Genomic DNA, 15,826 nt, shown 5'->3' with positions numbered 1-15,826 from the left:
CACTGTTTTCTGCTTACATTAGTTATTCTTGTTGGGGTGACTAAAACCTATGACTAAGAGAACACAGATTAGGCTAAAAATAATAAAATACAACAGTAATTACTAGGAAAGTAATTAACATCTACAGATTTTTCACTCTTCCTTTTTATGTGCTTTATAATTTCTTAGCTTCAGCAAATCCAAATGGACTCAGGCCACTTATAGAGTATTTACTTCCAAGAAAACAATGGATGCAAACCAGTGGGAATAGTCATTGTACAAGCTACCAATTTTCTCTTACAGAAAAATAAAACTACAGTAATCAGAAGATGTATAAAATGCAATTTTGCAGTAGGGACTTTTATTTACTTTGAGTTTCGCTTTTTGTAAAGAAACATATCACAATGTTCAACAAAATGTACCACACTTTCTATGAAATAAATGGATTTCTGTATTATATATATTGAAAAGGTTTAGCTGGATATAATATCCAACATTAGAACCCTGTCATTGAGTCCTTCAAAGGCCTGGGGATATATCCAACAGATTTGATGCCTTGTCTAATAAGAGTTACAATAACAGGGCAAAGGGTTGCACCAACAGTGCAAATACAGGCTCATATCACTGAACTAGTGCAATGGTTAGCATGCATTCTTGTCTGGTGTAAGATCACCTTTCTATCTAACATTAAGTCAAATGGGATTGGATTCAAGCTATGTGACAAGCTTACACAAAGATTTTGTGTTGTCAGAGTTAAGCCTATGAGAGTAGAGTTAATTTATACATCCTGACTTAAGGAAAAAAATGAGATATACGGAGAATCCTCCACGGTGGGCCTCAGGTTGTGCCAGGGGAGGTTTAGATTGGATATGAGGAAAAACTTCTTCATGGTAAGGGTTGTCAGGCACTGAACAGGCTGCCCAGGGCAGTGGTGGAGTCACCAAGATTATAGTGCACAAAGGAATTATAAAAAAATTTATTTGTGCCCTATTCTGTCAAGGTTAATTATAGGAGGGCTGGAAGGAAAAGGAAAATTAGAATGATTATATCTTAAACTCAAAAGTAACCAAAATTTAATGAATTATCTTAGAGGAATTCCTCCTCCTTTACAAACTGGTACATAGAAGCGTGTCATTTGCAACACACATTCAGTCCTGTAGCTCTCAGCAATAGCCTACAGTCAGAAAAAGTCTCTCTCTTGAAGGATGCAATGGACATTCTTGTGGGATATAAAAATGCTTAGATTATGTGCAGTGAAGATCTAAAATGTGAGCCCAGTGAAGGTAATAAAGCATGTTCATGGCTACTTGTAACTTAAATATGAGCTTATCTCTTCAAGTTGAACAAAACTGAAGTGAAGGATTCCGTGGAATAAAATGAAATTCTGACAATCAGCTGGCAGAAAAATCATCATCTTGTTCAATTCTCTGCATTACCTCCCTACAGAAACCAGAATAAGACCAATGGGCCTGTTAAACATCTTTCTGGATCTTTAACTCAATTGACAACTAATAAATCTCTCCACTGCTACATTCCAGGTCATTTTTTTTTCTGTGAAGTCTCCTAAAAGACGACTATTCTGGTAGAGTTTACTTTTAAGTGTCTACAAAATGGAGTGAATATTTGGGCAGCAAAAGCTATATGGTTCACAAAAAGAAGTAAAACAAATTAAATTAAATAAGTTAACTTACCATTTCAATAAAATAGATTTTCTGCAGTAGGGTTTTCAAATAGTTGAGTGTGTATATATATATATATATATATATATATAGTTTCTGTAGCTATAAAATTTGTTGAATACTTCATGGATGGTTCTAATAATAACCAGTGGAACTTTCAACTATGTGTCAAAACTCTCTGCTGACGTGATTGAAAAGATCGAAAAGGGTGAGGAGAAACTCATGCCACCAAGAAATACCTCAACAGTTTGAAGACGTATTGCTGCCATGGTGACAACAGGTGTAGGAAAAAACATCAGGGATAAAGTGAAGTCTGGCTGTCTGTCTACACTTTGACCTAAATTTCTGCTTATACAATTGAGTAAGCTTATGTTCCTCCTCATGCACTTCTGGGTAAGAACAGCTCTCATAATAACGAATATCATTCAGTGTTTCTGTGTCTATTTCTCTAAGTACGGGCGTTCTTCCTCACAAAATGTAACTGCACAGACAAGCCAAGCAAAACTTTTGTCCCCCAAAATAAAAAATTGCATTAATTGATATTTTCCATTGCTTCAACGTCTTAACACTATATAAATTCTTCCATCTTGATATGGCTGATATAATTTAAAAGTGACATATGAACATGTTTATTGTCACAGTACCATTTTCTCAGCTAGTCTGAAATCACATTGAATATCAAGGCCAAGAGGGAATTGTATATCTAGAAACAAAGACATTCATTAAAGGATTTGGAAGGCTAGACAACTAATTTTTGACTGCCTAATGCTTAATTCACTCATCAGGTAAAGTTATTTAGTAATATTAATATTGGCATTTTACAGCCAAGTCTATGGCGAGATTGACTAAAGAGTCAGATTCTGCTGTGTTTAGACATTTAAAGTAATACTTCATACATACTTTTATTGATTCCTGTGGTTTCCTTTGTAGATTAAAACAACAAAGGCAGCAGAAATAGGCCATAACCTTTTGTCACATTCTACTCGACTTTCAATAATATAGAATAATTCAAGAGATTAACAACAGCATCACTGAGAATGGAAAGTTTGGGCTATTTGCCATCTTCATTTCAAGCTTAAATAACAAAGGTTTGTCATTGAGAAGTACCTGAAACAAACATGCTTTACTACTGGGGTAAATATCTTCAATGAAGAACATCTGGGTGATTTTCATTCAGCATAATGATATCGTTTTCTATATTTGTGGATCATATTTATGATTAATATACGAGAGATAGTATGAAGATTATTTTTAAATGGAATTATATCAGTCTATAATTATATGCTTACATCTATTTTATATTATATATAACACATTGTTATATATTTGTTTATATATTGCATTCAGTTATGGTGCTTTTATCTAAAAACGACACCTTCTACCTCAGCTGTATACCCATTAGAATTCACACAGTGATCTCATTGAGGGATTTTAATTCCTACAGGATAATTTACAGACACATACATGCACTGGCAATAGAAATGTTCCATTGATCTTTTGTAATTGTGGAAGGAGCTATATTTAGCTCACGTTATTGTGGGCATATGTTGTGCCTCCAGGAGGATCTGATTAGATGAGATACTTGGAACAATTCCATGAAACAACAAATTGAGATAATGAGTGCACTGAATAAGTAAAGCCTTGCAGACATTTATGGACATGTTTAACTTCATGCACACAGCTAATCCCATTTAAATCAGGGTATGCCTCTGTGTAGACAACACAGAGTTAGATGCTAAACTAGATATTTATATTGCATATCAGAAGAGGATCTGTGCACTCTAGAGTCCTTACAAGTTTCATCTACTTACCAGCACTCTCAGGTGAAAAGTAATGCATTCATTTTAAACAGAATACACTATGTAAAAGTCTGTGGCTGAACCAGATAATGAACTCAAATCTCACAAGTCCCATTAAAGTACTCTATATTCTAGATTATACTTGCTAAATTAAAACTCATAAGGTATTCCCAAATCATACACAAAGGGACATTACTTTGTAGTTTTCATTGCTAATGATTTGCTCTTTTTTTGCTACCTTGGGATGATCCCATAAGTATCCAGTATTCTGAATCTTTGAATAAGCACTCAGCCATCTGCTTACAATCAATCTGCAAGAACTAACTCCTCATCTCCTCTCTCAGATGGGGACTATCTGAAATAGGACAAATGAATGGGACAAATAGAGAGAACATTGCCACAGGCACTTCTCATGTGAAGGCAATCTCACTTTCTTCCATAAATTATCAACTACAGTTGCAGGTGAACGAATGAGGGACATTTTGCAACTGAAGTTCTATGTCAATAATGTCTATGTCAATTCAATGTCTTAACTAAACTGCTATGCCAATATATTCTATGTCAACACAGAAGCATTTCTGGAAGCAAATTAAAATAAAACCTCCCATTGTTAATATAAAACTTTATATTTTTAAAAGACAAGTTTCAGAGGACACATATATAATTATGTTTTTATTGCACCATTGGAAACTTAGTAACTATCATTTAGAAAGAAGTTTTTGCTGAAAGCAGTTTTTTTCAGTCTGGTATGCAAAAAAGTGTGCCCATGAATTCTCCGCCACTGTGAGATACGGTATGCTTGAGTAAATGATCTTCTGCATTTGGTCTACAAGAGCACGTCCAAAATTCCTAATTCTCAAATTGTATTTTGTTTTTTTTCATATATACATTTTTTCTGTTGCTAAGACAAAACATGAACTGGTTGACACTTACTAATTTTAATTAATTTCAGAAAGTCTGCATATTTTCCAGATGGAACTGCAGCTCTCCAGAAGAAATAACTTCTTCTGACTTAGCAGTTAGTGTGTTAACAGGTGACTCAAGAAGAGAGCTTCTAACTTGTATGTAATGTTAATCTCAGTACGTGTTTACCAACTGTAAAAAATATGAACTTACCCAATAAGAGCCACTAGAAGATGGTTTCAATCACGTATATTGACATCTTCACATCAAGATGAAAAGTGATCCTGTCATCTCAATATTTAAGTTGGGTAATGATCGTAGAAAACCTTCCACAACGTCCAGCTGCAATTAAATAAATAAATAAAAGTTAAAATGAAGCTATAGAGAATCAATACTGTTTATCACTATTCGTTATCATGATATACAGCAAAAGCTCATATAGATTGGCCTGTGACATTCTAGCCACCACTTCTTTAAAAAGTGCATTTTTTAGAAGAGATGTCAGAGAACACTGATGAAAACAATCGAAGGAAGTATATAATTAAAACAGTACAGGATAAATAGTCTAGAGAAAGCAAAATTAAGGTCTGGGGTTTTTTAATGACACAATGAAAAGGGAGCATTCCATAGAAAGGAAAGGTGCAAAATTGAAAGGTGTAAAATTGGGGTTTCTTAATTGTTAGGAAAGGTAAAAAACAAACAAAACCCCCGCAAAAAATGGTTTAGTTTTAATTTTTGCAAATGTCAAGAATTTAATAAAAATCAACATGAAACTGTACAGTTGTGTAAATATCCATGAACATGATAATAAAAATCGCAGGAAATCTTCTATTGAAGATTCAATGTGACGTAATGTGGATCACATTACTCCCCATCTGTCCACAGAAACAATCTTACAGCTTCCTTTGAAGCCTCTCGTCCTAGCTACTACCAACACGCAGGAAACTGTCGGGATATCTTTTACTGATGTTTTATATAATGTAATTTAAAGAATTATAGAATATTTTCAGCATTTTAGTAACTCCACAAGACAGATTAAAAAGTTTAATCAAATAGATCTGTGTCCTTGCAGCATTACTAAATAAGAGTTTACAATATTCTGTTATCTTACTTCAAATACGCAGGTTGAAAAAAAAATAACTGGAGTATTTACCAAATACACTTAAACAGAAAAGTGTAGTTGTAGAAAAATACTTTCTCTGTAAGGAAATAACATTATCATCCACAGTGACATGGAATTAGAAGTGGTTTTACAATGTGTTTTCATTTCTTTAGCAGTATGTAAAAGACCATACAAAAATAAATTTATATAATTAGATCATCTGTTTAGATTCCAGAACAGGCAAACATTTGAGATGTAATACTACATTTCAAAATTTATTTCTTTCTTGTGTTCCAAAAGTCTTTCTCAAAGCTACAAACTCATGTTAAAGATGAGCAAAAGAGTCATGTCAGTCACTCATCAACTGAACTGGACGAAAAACAAGTGACAGTTGCCTTGGGTTAACCAGCACAACTGGTGTACATTCAACAACAGCAAAAGAGAGTCCTCTGAAATGTTTGCCTCAAAAGCTTTGTAAACCTTTCCAGCATTCTTGGAAATAGCGATAAGGATTATGGTTTGTTATTAAAGTTTTCCTGATTTATCCCAGTAAGCAATCGAACAAGAGAGCTCTGAATACACAAACTCACTAAAGGCTAATTTTTCAAACAGTGATAGTTAACACAGTTGATTTTGATTAACTGCACTGTCACATGTATCTTAATTTTGCAATGATATACACAACGATGAAATATCTGATAAACTAGCATCTGCAGAGAATCTCTTACTATGAAAAATTGTGCAGGTTTTAGTTAAGAGGGTATATTTATTTTAATCACTGTCTGCCACACACTTGTAGATTTGTCAAAGTCCTACAGTTTCTTCAGGCTTTGTCTGCAACAGGAATCTAATGCAAAATATAGAAAATCCCAACAAGGGCAATTCAACGACTCAGAGCTCAGTTTCAGTGTCTTTGCAAGAAACTATCAAATCATTTTGCAGATGTCACCTTCACTACACTAAGTACATTGAACTCAGCAGTAGGCTGCAAATTGCTTTTCATCCCACACAAAAACGTGTTGGTAACACAGCAGCTCAGTTCAGAGAGGCACCGAGAGCCTCCATGTCTTTCCTAAAAGACAGTAACTCCAATGAGATACTTCACTAAATAGAGTGGGTAAACTCGGGCATCGCTGTTACCAACACATTCAGGACTTTGATCCAGGTAAAATGGCTGTTTTACTCAGTCTCCAGAGCCGCTTCCCAACAGAACAGCAAGGTGGCTGCGCCCACAGACACGGGCTACAAAGTGCTTTAGTCAACTGGAAGAGCTTTTCTGTGAAAGAGATATCTGAAACTGGAATTGCCTTCACTCAAACAAAGGCATTGAGGGGAACAACAGGCAGTAAGTTACTACAATAGTCTATTTCTTACTGTACCATTTTTATCAGCTCATAATTCTAATTCAATGATAGCGCAAATTACACCACTTTGTCAGCTACACAAACTTCCATGTGTAAACATAACTTGTATCACAATTTACATCATCACTAAATGACATGATATACAATAGATTTTCTGCTCCTGTTCTCTTCTGCTTTCTTCTCAGATTGTTAAAAGGCCCAAAACCACCTTTTATTAAACAAAAAAAATATATATTTCTTTTTTTTTCCTTCTTCTTTTGAGAGAAACAAGCAGGCTGGTGTACAGGCAGGTTATCTAAAAATAATCAAGACACTTGAAAGACATCAAAACTGACTGAAAGTGAACAGATGTTTTTAATTCCAAAGAGCTTTCCTAACAGGCCTGTTTATTTTTTTTCTTTAAAACAATCATTAAGAATCATACTGAAAACATTTTATTTTTTTTTCCTGAACATTATTAGTAAGCAGATCTGTTCAATAAATAATTCTCTGTGACAGCTGATGAAAGAGACTGATGGAAAGAGAAACATTTGATTGTTCTTATGGTAACTTCCCTTTAAACTTTGAACTAGGCATAGATAAAATTAAATCTAAGTCTCAATTCCAAATTGAACTTTAAAGAAAAAGGTATTTGTAATTTGGATCTGAATTCTGAGATATTTTCTCATCACCAGTTTAATCTGACAACTGGATAGCCTGCCCTGCTCTATACACACCTAACGAACCGTCACTGCTGGACGTGGCTGGAAATTTGCCAGCAACCTAATAAATAGCATGTCAGGAAAAGGTAAAAGGAGACAGAGCTGTGGTTGTGGTACATAGTCCGCGGTGTATTAAAGAGTGATAATGGTAAAAGGCACATCTGTGGGGGAAAAAAAGGCCTGTGTCTTTCCTTTCGGGGATATCTTGGACTGTTAGCAACCTCCTCTGCTTCACTGTCAACTAAATTCTCCTGGTTTAATTTTTAACTTTGTTAATGCCATTGTTCAAATATCTTCAGATTGTTTCTCTGAAAAATCTTGTCTGGATTTTTACTTTAAAATCAATATCATGTTCATTTTACATCCGTTTCACCAGAGTAAAAGGCACTTAACATTTGCGAAATGACTAATTTGTTTCAACTGTTACATGTTTCTTTTATTAGTTGTCCTCTGAGATCATGTAAATCATGTAATTCCTTAGGGACAGATACTACTCTAGTTTACCAGAGGATTTCCACTGACATCAGTAAGAGATGGACTGGTGGATTTACGGCAGAATAAGGCTCTTAGCACGAAGATTGCTCATTTGGGACAAGGTTGGGCTCAGCTTTTAGTATCCTTGAGCTGTGGAAGCATCTTCTTATTAATTAGTAATGTCAGCCTACTGAGGTTTTTAAGATTTGACTTCTCTGAATGTTTGGAATTCCTGAAAGAAACGCAGGGAGAAAACCATATAAACCACATAAAACTCGCCTTTGGTTGCCCACTTATAGTTCAACTGAATTTCAGGCTTTGTAGTAAGAGTTTCATTCTTAAAAAACGGATAATTCCTTTGTGATTTCAGTATGTTCAGGAAGAAACAGAAAAAGAAATGTTGATTCTTTCCTCAGTCCACAGACCTTAAGGCTGATTTCCTCCAGGTAACAATAACATAGAAGTAAAAGAACATTCTCCTTTTTTTCAGTTTTGTGCGTACTTTACAATGCTTGTGATCCTTTGACCAGAATAAACCTTCCAGTCCATAAATTACTGTGTATGCATGTGAAAAGTATGTATCTTGAGGTCAGAAACCGATTTTTTGTTGTTCATTTTAGAGAAACTACAAATATTTTGTTCAGATACAAGGCTTTTTGTCTCTACATATAGTTACTGAAATCAGTTTGCTCGTTAGATAACAGTGAAAAAAGTAAAATACATTAATATAAAATATTTTGCAGCTGAAGAGCTGAAATTTCACAAATCATGTTTATACAGCTTGAGTAGAAAATGCAGTTGAAGATGAAAATACAAGCAAAGAGTAGCACTCAGCTATCACCTGTTGGGTTGTTGGTGTAATGACATCTCTCATGACCAGTCTCAGCAGTTCCACCTGCTCTCAGATCTCAGTTCTAATGTCATGAATTTTAAACTCCCTGATGATGCCAGAGGTAACACTGGTAGAACAGCAGATCAATTTGTAACAGAAATTTCCCTGATCAAATCTTACATTTAGCATGCTTCTCAAAAACTAGAGAAATAATTGTTTTCCCTTTTTTGTCTGATTCTTCATGGCATTATAGGTTTTGCCAGATTAGTCCTTGCTTTTATGCAGATGCACAAATGAAGAGGGACATAGCAAGTGAAAAGAAAACTCATCACTATCAGTCACGCTTTTCATCCCTGATTCTCCAAGTCTGCACAGTAAAACTAGAGATGAAACAGGAAGAAAATTAGAACAGTAATGGGCTAAGAGCTCACAATTCTCCACCATATTCTACTCCTCAAGGACAGTCCTGTAGAACAGAAAGGAGGAAGAAAGAATTCATCTGTGAGATTTTCTGCTCTGCATCTGTCTCCTAGCTTACTTGAGAAACATTCTCAAGTCCATGACAGAAGGACTTAACAGCAGTGACAGGTACTGATTCATCCTAGCAACCTTGATTCAGGAAAAAAAATAATCAAAATACATAAATTAATCTCTTGAACATATGTGAGCATAATCCTCTCTATATGTGGATATGCAGGCACACATCCACACACAAACATGGACACAAATAGGCACACAAATTTAAGAGATATAATCCTGAGTTTGATTTGCCTGATGATGTTTCTGACCAGAAACAAAGCTGTGCTCTTGGGTCCCAAATCCTTCATTACACTTACGTACCAGTCTAACCTCCTCAACATGTTCTTATATTTCAAAAACATTCAAAAATTCTGATCATGTTGATAAACCAAATCATTATCTTGGCTTGTAATGCTTCCCTCTGTTTACAACTGAGAAACTAAAAAACAATGTTGAGGATTATGTAATTCTGAGTCAGATTTGTCCTTTAATTTGTCAACCTAATTAAGATTTTATGGATATTCTCAAATAATTTGGTTCTCTGATCATTTGCTGAACTGTGGGCTTCTTGGTCAAATAACATCATAATAGGTACATGTTCAAAACCACCAATTAACGCTGATCAATATAATTATTACAACATGTCCAAACTATTTAACTACTACAAATTTGTAAAAAATTCCTTGGTAAATACTACAAAGACAACATTGTGCCTTATTCACTGCAGAAATCAGAAGCTATGGTTTTGGATATGAATAAATTATTTAGCCAGATGGCTTCTTCTAATACGCCTTTTTAACTTTGAATGAATCCTGGTCTTGGAATTGTTTCAATAATCTTACTATAAGCATCAGGACCCTTTCTATTGCTTACCAGTCCTTTTAAGAACAAGATGGATTAATTGGAAATGTACTCCCCTCTCAAAAAGCTGATTAGTTACTTCCATCAGTCAACAACAATCTCTCCATATTTTTGTGCTTAACAGCACTACACAGAATCACAGACCTTTCACTCTTATTATGTGATTCAAATGTCACTCTGATCTATTTTAAACTTGTGGCACATTAAATATTTGTCACTATTTTAGATAGTAAGTAGGGCAAGTTATTTTCTGAAGGAATAGTATTTACTGTGCATGTGGGTGGTTGTTTCTATTCCTTGATGTATTCCACAGTTCAGAGACGCTGAGTTTTCCAGCCCCGTGGAATGTGGCACAGGGATTTACATCTCTTCAGAACTGACAGCAACTGTCAAGCGTGGTGATCCCTAGTTGACAGAGACAGCTGACAAAGGTCATTCAAGAGTTAAAGATGAATAAAAGATTCTAAAATGTGAATGTAGAAACAGCTTTAATGAAGAGAAGCATGCTTGAAGATGTGACATCCCATTTAGCAAAAAATATCCTTAGGATTGCAAGCTGATGGGTAGTAACCAAAGCAATTTCCTAACAGAAAAATGATTACAGAAAATAGGAAGAGAAGTAATTCAGTATCCAAAGCTAAGGGAAAGTTGTTTTCACACATGCTGCAATTTGAAATTAGTCAGTCTTGATAATTATTACCAGCACAAATTAAAAAAAAGAAAAAACATCACCCAAAGCATTGCCAACACAAGACTAGTTATTTCTTATTTTTCTCAGTATTTCTGCATATTCACCAGAATGACTGGCCAAGCATACATTCCCTGAGGGCCTCGGTTATGCTTAATAAATCAGAAGAGATGGGATTTTGAAGCACCAACTCACTCTCTTATTTACATTTACATTCTTGTTTGCTTGATTCCAAGTTTGTATTAGCTTTTCAAATATGGGATAAAATTAATCTTTGTAGAACCCAAAAAAACCCTATAATCAACACTTTCTTTGTTCCTAACTATTACACCAGAGACTTACATAGAGTGAATTGGAACAAACACAGACAGGCCCTTTTAAAGCAAACATCATGACTAAGTAGATAAATGGAGTGAATATTAAAGAAATTAATTTCCTTCAAGGTATTGTTCCAGTCTACTACTCTACCAGTTGAACGATAAAATGAACATCACGGTTGCACCTCACGGAAATGTCTGCATAGGTTTACATAAATAATGCCAGACACCTGGCAGAATATTCTAAAACAGCCAATGAACTCTCCTGATTCTACTAAAATATTATTCCAAAGATAAGAAAATACTTATTTTAATGTAATAAGCAAGTAACGCAGGCTTCTTACACTGAAAATGCTCTTAATACTCTATCGGAAGACTGCTTAAAATGAATTTATAAGCCACAATTAGAGTTCAGTTGTAGTCGACTGCAGATCAGAGAATGGTTAATTCGAAAGAACAAACTGTTTCCTAGGATGTGCTGTAATACAGTATGCTGTAAGTACCTCAGCTAATGCTATGGCTCAAAAGTAAAAGCACAATAAAATATATGGATATTGTCAGATTTCAGACCTTTAGAGCCGGGATAGATACATTTTGCCTAAGGTCAACTTACCTCTTATTCTTTCCCAAATAAAGAGACTGAACAAAGTTCAATGTACTATTACAAGCTGTATTTTCCAGAGCTTTCAGCTTTTTCATAGCTCTTTCCTAAATCTTTTAATATCTTGCTCTCATTTTTGATGTCTGGAACTAGAAATGGAATCCTGATAACATTCTTATAAGTGCAGGGATAATAGAGGTGAAGTATTGCCTCCCCACTTCCAAAGGATATTCCTCTAATCATTTAAGGATTATAGCTGCTGTTTTTAGTATCACTCTGAGAGACATGTTCTGATAGCTCCTGACAGCTTCATTCTGATTTTTATTTCCATGAATGAAGGGCATCAAAAAGAAATTATGAATAACAAAACATGCATTATGGATTATTTTCTTCATGTTCCAGATGCCTATACAAGGAACTAAATTTTAATACATTTGCTATCTGAATGCATTTTCCTAGTGCATAATAGCAAAATAAATAATCCTGTGCTGTTTATGGCTCATGAAAAAAAAGGAAAATTAAACAGTTTAAAGGCCAGAAAGGACCAATGCCAGTAATATATCCTGACTGGTCTCTCCAACTCCACAATGAATAAAGCAAAGAATTCTGAAAGAACCAATTTGACCTTGAGAATTTTCAGTGACAAGTCCATTGTCACTGTGATAGGTTCAGTCGTCAGTCACACTTCAGCAGTCTCACAGCCTGAGATTATATCCTGGACCAAAGGCTGATTTACCTGGCTTCAACTGTCACCACATGATTTTCTTCCACTCCTTACAACGTGATCAGAAACTTCCTTCGTATTTTCACTTCCCATCATGATTATTTCTGCATCATAACTAAACCACAGGGAAATTTTTAAGAGAAGTAAAGTTCCTCTAGAAAATCTTGCCAGTTTTATTTGAATTCTTGAGTTTGATGAGTTCCCACAGAATTAAAGGTAAAATGCCTGCAAACCAAGCACAGATTCTTTCAAAGTGCATGAGGGTCTGAATCCATTCAGAAAACTATTCAGCATCAATCTACCTCAAGCTGGTTTCAGGAAACATCTGTGAGACGCTTTGCTACAAAGCGATGGTTCAGGTTTGCCAAATTACAGGGCAAACTCCCTTGGTGGATTTCCACCTAAATTCTTCTTGGCTTGCAGGCTTCCCAAACCAGGGGAGACCTCCAGGTGTTTTAAGCAATGGGACCATGAGGACCCAGTCCCAGTTTGTCATAATCATTAAGAAGCAGATGACAATGCTATTGGCTTTCTACCTTTTTACTATACAACCAGGACACAAAAATCCTTGCATTCTCAATATCAATTACAGTTCCAGCTTTGGGATTTCAGGCAGCCAACAGCAACAATAACACTAATAGCTTCATTTTTTTTTCTTTGTTCCAGAGGCCTTGGGAGGATATTTATTTAAGAAATAGCATAGACTTGGTTTCCATAACGACATCTTCTGCATAGTAAGAAATACGAAAACAAGTAAATTAACCCTGCAAGTCCTAGTGTTCTCAACAAGACAGGTCTGTCCTCAGAGAGCTTTTTAAATTAGCATTTAAAGAAGAAACTATTTTTTTTGTCCTAGAGATCAGACATATCAGTTCAACACGGCTCCATTATCTACATCACGCTGGGTGTTTCAAAATATCTTACAATACGTGATAATCAATACCAAGTTTTACATTTTTTTTCTGTTCCTTCTATGCTACCCTTAAAGGCCATTGTTTTTATTCCAGTGATATATTTAAGAAGATTTAGGACAACAGTCAGAATGTCTAATTGTTCTGACGAGACTCTACATTCATTTTTAGAAATATTAAATGTACCACATTTACTGCAAGTACCAGAATTCCTGGTTCGGATATTTCTTACTAAAACAAAACTGGGTTAACAGAAGGTATCATGCAGCTGGTGTCAGAAGAATGACGTGTTCAGAAAGAAAAAAGAAGTAATGACTTTTCCTACTCCAGGCTTTTTTTAAAGAGAGAGAAACTATTTCATCTAGGAAACCATTTAGTGCATAACCATGTCATGTATATAACATCTAAGATATGGAGTGTGCTCTTAGAAATGTTCCATATACAGTCATGGCAAGGACACTGGTTTAAATTTAGACTTTCAAAAATCTGATCCAGACTCTCAGACATGCCGTAACCACGATGGGCTCCATCCCACTGGGTCCTACAATAGGGTCCTCTCTTTACCTACCAAGTTCCAGCCATAATCAGCCGGGGAGAGATGAACGGTGAATCCCAGATGTAAAATGCTTTGTTACTGCTGTGTTATACTGACTTTTGTTAAGAGGGAAGTAAGCAAAGAAATGAAAGAAGCTTCTTGATCTTCAGTTTTCTAATCAAGAAAAAACAGGCATAGAAACTGATAATAATAGAGCAGCAGTTCCTTGGCTTAGTTTCTTAGAAATACCACATGGCAATGATTTTACAAGGAGTTGCTGCAGATGTTTACCTTGTTTTGAACTAGTACCCTATTTAATATCTACAAAACAGAAGCTTATTTTTGCACTTGCAAACTTTTCCATATGTTTCTCAGTGAAGCTTTTCCAGACTATGCTCAGCTACATGAATAAGGCATCCCGCAAGTTAAACACTCAGATCCTGCCGCCTCATGGATTCTGCTCTCATTTGTGGACGTGCTGCTGCCTGAGAACAGTGTGCACACGGAAATGCGGAAAAAAAATAAAATCATGGTCATTGCAACCAAAACTTTCAAAATACATCCAGAAAAGAAGCAGCGTAAGAAAAATCTATGTCAAAGAAAGCTGCTAGTATCTCCTTAGGAAGGGGCTGGCTACATTAACTGTGCATTAAAGGAGGAGAATCCATGCACTTAAATTGTCAAAGAAAAATGAGATTCACATTCTATTTTCTTCTTTTACTGATTGTCCCTTCCTGGAATAGACATTTACTTTGTCAGCCAAGAATGACGTTAAATTTCATAAGAAGAATTGCAGCTTCCCTAGTAAATGGTTTCTAAAGGATGTAGAGACTGAATAAGGTGTAAAACAGAGAAGTTTCAAATCTGTTGATTACACTGCATTTAACTAGTTAAGAACCCAATCCATTGCTGAAAACCACTCGGCCACCGCTTGTGACTTGTCGTGTTCTTCAGAATTCTGAGCAGAAAATACCATCTTTGTTCAATCGAACACTTCCATTAGCTTTCCATCACATTTCTTTGAGTCTTCCCTGGTGTTTAATTTTCCTACTGGTTTAGTATCTGTTTATATAATATTTAATATTTATAATGGGAGTTCAGAAACATTTTACACAAGTGCAGTGGCATGTAGTTACAGCAGCTGAGACAGGCATCAAAACTTAATTAAGTACAAATTGTTTACATGCAATTTTTATATATACCCTGTTTTGATTTAAAAAAATGGTTAATTGCTGATGCTGTAAAACAGAAGGGAGAAAATACAAAGCAGTGACTTAAAGTGACAGATTAATGTCATTATCATCACAGTGCAATGCACCAATCACACACACACAAATCAACCAGAAAACAAGATTTCTTTTGTATTTTAGAAAGCATAAGAGCATGTGTGCAGCCTGTTGTCCATTGCACAGCTGCTGCATACAACCCTCTTCTCTCTTATTGCTAATGGGAATAGTCCAGCTGCTCTTGCATTAAAAAAAAAGTTAAGGGGATGTGTTATACATACACAATATATATTTTTGTAACTTATGCACACATACCTACCTGTGTGCAAAACAGAACCAAATACTTTTCTTGGAGTGGTAGGTTTCTCTGGGAAAACAGAACATGCTACAGATAAAGTCCATTTTGCACAAACCAGGTTAAAAGATGCATCATTACACACCTTAGTCACCTGGAAGGATGGAGATTAGCTGAGGCAGGGGAGAACGACCTCAGAGTAAAACCTATTTATTAGTGTACAACTGTTGAGACTAAGTACAAGTGTCCAGGATTTGGCTTTGTACAAGTAGATGTAACGCCATTCACAAATAATTGAAAGTATCTGTAGAAATGA

At 35.4% G+C, this 15,826-nt stretch overlaps 1 long non-coding RNA gene across 1 annotated transcript in view; it reads right to left on the bottom strand.

The window, feature by feature from the left end:
* The window catches only part of LOC110354950 (uncharacterized), an 81,883-nt gene extending 77,179 nt beyond the window's left edge, over positions 1-4,704 (bottom strand). The window contains exon 1 of the long non-coding RNA XR_010473131.1: positions 4,574-4,704. This is a non-coding gene — a long non-coding RNA (uncharacterized LOC110354950). The remainder of the gene's footprint in view (positions 1-4,573) is intronic.
* Between the last annotated feature and the right edge of the window lie 11,122 nt (positions 4,705-15,826).

Source organism: Columba livia, chromosome 5 (assembly GCF_036013475.1).
Source record: "Columba livia isolate bColLiv1 breed racing homer chromosome 5, bColLiv1.pat.W.v2, whole genome shotgun sequence".
Lineage (NCBI taxonomy): Eukaryota > Metazoa > Chordata > Aves > Columbiformes > Columbidae > Columba > Columba livia.
The sequence above is the reverse complement of the archived record's forward strand: the minus strand, read 5'-3'. Positions and strand labels throughout refer to the sequence as shown.